Genomic DNA, 6,060 nt, shown 5'->3' on the forward strand with positions numbered 1-6,060 from the left:
AAACACATATGTAAGATAGGAATGTTAGCCAATCAGGGCAGCCAACCTTAACCTCAGACAGACAAAAAGGAAAAATGAATTATACCATAGATTAAACATACCCCCATCTATGATAATACCATAGATAAAACATACTCCTCGTTTATGTTTTATCTATGATAATACAATAGCAATACACACGTTTTACCATGGACTAACCAACAAAAGAAAACTTCACATCCCATTGTAAATTTTGAAGCTCGATTTACGTGTCTATTTCATGTTGACACTGACCACTGATGAATGTTGGTTATATAAGTAGAGGACGAGTTATTGTTTATGAGTAGGTCGTTTTAATTGGTTAAATGAGGTTTTAAATGATTGAAATAACAAGAAATAAATTGTTTACAAAATATGACCTCTATAGTGCACCTGACAGAACTAACAATAAAATTGTCTTCAGCTGTTCCATAAGGCTGAGAAATCTACTCAGCTAAACGTCATAGGTACACAGTTAATTGCCATTTTTTCGTTTCCAAATAAATAATGTAGGACTAGCTACAAAAATCCTATTTTAATAAATAGGCCCTACAATCAATAATTGAAAAAGTATGATTTCATTTCAACAGAGGAAATAGACAGCAATCCATAAAATATTTTACTTCACTCTAAATTGTATAATGTAACTGAGAATATTTATGATATTATTCAACCTTTTATATATGATTATTTAGTGGACAAGAGAAGATTATTTTGAAAGTTGTGTGTTATGTTTGGCTATAGATTAAACTTTTTACATCCATACGAAAATATGGGGTTATGCGTAGTTGGAGATGTTTCAATGAATTAAAGTAAAATGTTGTAATGCTATTTGTATAAAATGTAAAGGAGAAAATGACTACGTGTTACGTTAGATTTTGTGTTGCAATAGGATTTTGTGTTTTTGTTGTATGTTGTATTGATGTAAGGAAATCAAGTAAAATATTGTAATGTTATTTGTTTATAATGTAAATAAGAAAATGACTACCGTACGTGTTAGATTTTGTGTTGTAATAGGATTTTGTGTTTTCACAATATGTTGTATTGATGTTTTAGGTAAATCAAGTAAAATATTGTAACGTTATTTGTTTATAATGTAAATAAGAAAATGACTTACGTTAGATTAACCCGAACAACATCAGACCTATTGACTCTGCATTTTTACAGTTAAATATAATCGACATCGACATCATTACATCAAAACTAACCAAAAGAATGCATTTTGAAGCAAAAACTGTGATTATGCAGATTATGCAGGAAATCGGGTAATACTTGGATGAGTAATTTGACCAATATTTATCGCTATTTATCGCTGTTAAAAAAATAATTGAATTTTGTAAAATGCCTGCAACATAGAGGTAATGTAATGCACTTTTACTCCATACATCTTGGTTTTGGTAGGTACCAGGTAGGCTACAGTAACAATTACGAAGACAACATGGAATACTTTATGCGGCTATTGGTAAGTCGGAAACATCTTTTAGAAAACATTTAAAACAAGGTCAGCTTCTAAAAGATTAACCAATATTTTCAAGAAATGTTTATTAAATCTAACTGTTATGGACAGCGTGAGTATTTCCATCAGTTTACATTAGCTTTAGTTGAGTCTTTTAAACTCACCAAAAATTATTACTGTTGTTAGTTTTAAAACAACTCCTGTAATACCTGTACTTGATAATTGGTCGATTGCGAGCAAAAGGTTCACTAGTATTTTTAATTGTTCGAAGCTGGACCCAGCTTTCTTTTATAATTGGGCTTATACGTCCTAGAGCCATCTGATCTTAATCAATAACAAAGCAATATAATATCTCATTCATCCAACATATCGTTGACGTTTATGCAAAATGTCTTATGTAAAATCTGCACTTTTCAGGAAACAAAAAACGTTATAACCATCACCAAAAATGTTAATATTTTTTTGTAAAAAATATTATACTACGGTCATATTCGCCTTAAAATACACACTAGGTGCGTCGGTGTTGTCATCGAATCTATTTGTTGTTGTTGAATTAGCAACAGTTTTAGTACCTATGCATCTTTGGTCTTTGAATGAATTCTAGAATAATATTTAGTAAACGTTAGTTTCTGCTTGTATAATATAGTTATTCTTAAATAACAATTAGGCACATTTTGTATGATGTTTCTTAAACGGGTTGGAACAGTTATGCAGTTTAATTTGAACAACGATCGTTTTGAGGTACACAACTTATAGTAAACTTAAGTTGACTCCAGATTCCTAAGAAACAACAAAAATACTAGGGTTGCTTTCAGAGAGGTGAAAGCCAGTTGAGCGGAACAAACGTGATTTGATATTTGTATAAGTAACTAAATGTAAAAAGGTCAATAGATTTATTTACTAAATGCTGGTTTTAAAGATTAAAATTATAATAATTCAAATTTACCTCTTCGAGAAGTGCATTATGGTAGTTTTGACCAGGAAAATATTACAGTAGTTCGAATCTGATATTAACATCCAAAAAGGGCATTAAAGTATAAAAAAGAGAAAGGAAATTTAACATTCAAATTCAACTTTAGCCTACAACAAAAACATTGGACTTCATTTTTCACCCTTACAATTGGTTAATTTAAGTATAAAAAAACAGTAGGTACCTATTAAAAAACGAGTATTGTATAACAACAGGAGAGGAAATGTGACATTTAAATTCAACTGTGCAGCATAAACATCGGTTGAACTCAGCTTTCTTTGCTGGAGATAGTTTATGATTATATGAATTATTTATTCATTATTATTTATTATTGATTATTTATGATTATTTATGATTATCGTGAGCCATTAATATGAGGATTTACCGAACAATTATTAATATTACAGAATAGTATATAATGATATACAACTTTTCACATACCAAGTATTCTTGATGGAGGATATGATTGTAATGTAACTGGAATGTAGGTCTTCTGCCATTATTAGGACGATTTAGCGACGGCATTTTAATACTGGCCTTAATAATACTATTGACCATTGAATACAGTAGATTTTGATGACAATGCTGGCTACAAATTCAACATGGGGATGGAATGTCTAGTTGTTTTGATAGTCAAAGATAAAATATAGGCCTACGAAAAATGTAGGGCTATTTTAATGTAAGACTCAAATGTAAAACGCCTTTAAAAGACTAAAATAAACTGAATTATCAGTCATGTATTTCAATGTGTAAAAACGTAAAAACTGCAAAAAGATTTACTTATTGAACAATAAAATAAGATGGCTGAAATGTAGGCATAAACATAAGTAATAAGTAAACATCGCATTCAGCCGATTTAAGTGAAAACAGAATAATATAATAAGTAGGGAAGACATGCCTTAAATATACAATGTAGATAATAGGCTATAATTAGAAATTAGTAGCCTACTTCTGGACAGGCCTAGACAATTATCCATACCGTGGTTAAAAGTGTACGTCTATAAGCCCAGGTTTACTTATTACGGTTGTAACTGGACGTATGTATAGTCCGTGGCTTGGCAATCAAATAACAGTATTTATATAGGATAGGCTACTGTTATCAACATTTGAAATGACTGAATTGTTACCAAATTACTGTTTCACAAAATGCAGATTCCATTTTCAGCCGAGCCATTAAAATGAGGATTTACCGAACAATTATTAATATTACAGAATAGTATATAATGAAATACAACTTTTCACATTCCATAAATTATATGTTAGTTTTACCATGGTCAAAGGTCCAAATCCAAGTGTTCTCATTTCTTTTTGTCAGTATGTAATAATTTGCTAGAATCATTGACTTTATATAAAGTCAAAGCTAGAATACTGTATATGGTTTGTTAAGTTAAGACCATATGCAAGCATTTTTGAAATCGTTTCCCCGTTTAACCTTAACCAACTATTCCATTCCAAAAGATAAAAAATATATGGTGCAACACAAATAAACAACCCGATCACCTACCTATAACCTACACTTTACCTTCCTAATCTAACATTACTTCAAAACACTTAATGTAGTCATGAATACTCATAAACCCCGACCTACCTCCCCACATGCCTAAATTAGATCAGTGTTCAATCTGCGTTTTATCAATAAGTGTAATAACTTACTGTACCGTCGATGTAATTCAACATAATATAACCTATGAGGTATTATCGGATTAAATACCGATTTCGATGCGGTTCGATATATCGCTTATTAAATCCTGATTTCTAACATTGGCTGTTTCTAATCAGCTGGCAACACAAATAGGTTCCCAAGAAAGTAGTCACCGGTCCGTATCCCTCCGCTCCTTGTTTATGCTCCGCGCATTGAGAAAGTAGTTCCGTATATTTTCTCGATTTTCAGTGAATTCCGCGCCTTAAAAAATGTTTTAACGTCATTTTCTTGTTTATTAAAATCATAGGAATGGTTTAAAAACGTTTAAAAGAAAAGTATATAAAGTTCAGAAATACCTTATGATTCTCTTGTTTACATTTTTCTCGTAAACAAAAAAACTGTCATAGCTACTTTAGTCCCATAAGCCTAATGTTAAAAATTTGAAATTTTAAGTTCGTTTTAAATTGCATTAGCATTATCTAATTGAAATTTGTTTGTTTACAAACCATCAACCATCTCATTATTAGTCTAAGTAGTCTTGTTAAGTTTGGCTGAAATGTGTTCAGCCGTTATTGAGTGATGGTGTTATATTGTTTGCATTGAAGTTGATCCCAAAGAGCTTCGCTCGCTTCGCTCGCTCCGCTCAAAAAATAGATACAAAAATCTCTAACAAAAATAACTACAAAAAACGTGTGTAGTTACAAAAAATAACTATTGCACATTGATGGTTTGTGACGATGATATTCAACTATGTTGAGTGATTAATTCATGTAAAACCTATTTGTATTATAAAAAAAAAACCATTGTAAAAGTTTAAGCTTTGCTCGATATTTTCACCCTATAAACGGGCCAGAACCACAATCCATTGTCAATAACAGTGATGCATCAAACGTGTTTTGGGCTAAGGGCTGCACTTTGAAATATTATGCTTGAAGAGAGCCACCAATGCTGTCAATCACTACTGTGTCGCTCGACATCGATATTTGTTGTGTTGGCTACTCTGCCAACTCGTTTTAGTTGGCTTACCGTACGAGTATGATTAATATCTTGGTCTTGGACGATTGTTTTTTATTTTGTATATATAGTTTAAACAGTTGAGGACAATACGGTAACTATTACGTATTGTAAGCGAAAAGAGTGCTCACGGAGTCGGCTGATGAATTTACAGCCGATTTGTACAGTTTCGGTTTGATTTAAAGCGTGATCGTTTCTTCAGATGTAAATTTCTCATTAGGATTTTAATAATGATGCTTAACAAAACGTCGATATATCGTAACACTGAATAATGATTTTACAGAATAAGAATTGCTACTTTTTATTCTGTGAACGGAGGTGAACAAGAACGTAGGTCGAACCGCACCCCTGAAACCGATGGCGTAGAAATTAAAGTAACAAAAATTTATAGGGTTTGTAGTGGCTGAAACAATATAGTGGCTGGGACCTTTTTGGTAAAGGACTTCATGGTTGTACACTATGAAATTTAAGATATGTAAGATATATGTTGCTCTTTTAGTTTGGTACGGTATTTTAGGTTTTAGAAAACTAGATTTTTGCAACAGCATACTCAGTAATTTCAGAAAACTGAGTTTATTTATCCTCAAAAATGTATTACAATGAGAATCAAATACTTTAATTCAGAACAGTGATTTCATAGTCAAAGATATAATCCATAAAGTACCTGAACCTAGTAAGGGAAGATTAAAAACATTCCACGTTTGAGAAATATGTAAGAAAATTTTTGCAATCTATAAGATTTTGGCAATCTCAATTGTTAATTGTAAACACTAATAGGGTAGATAACTGTAATTATTCGTCCTATCAGGTACTTCCTTGTAGGTTTACGATTCCCCGAATACAATCACTATAGAGGCGTGAGTGGCAGATTGCTAATTCTAACTCTTGTACGACAGCCGTTAGTGATAAAGACATGTGTTCTTCCTGTGATAGCGGGATTATACTTGGTAATGTTTGGCC

Source organism: Macrosteles quadrilineatus, unplaced genomic scaffold, assembly GCF_028750875.1.
Source record: "Macrosteles quadrilineatus isolate MER2022 unplaced genomic scaffold, UCM_ALF_1.0 Scaffold_5__1_contigs__length_97177068, whole genome shotgun sequence".
Classification (NCBI taxonomy): Eukaryota; Metazoa; Arthropoda; class Insecta; order Hemiptera; family Cicadellidae; genus Macrosteles; species Macrosteles quadrilineatus.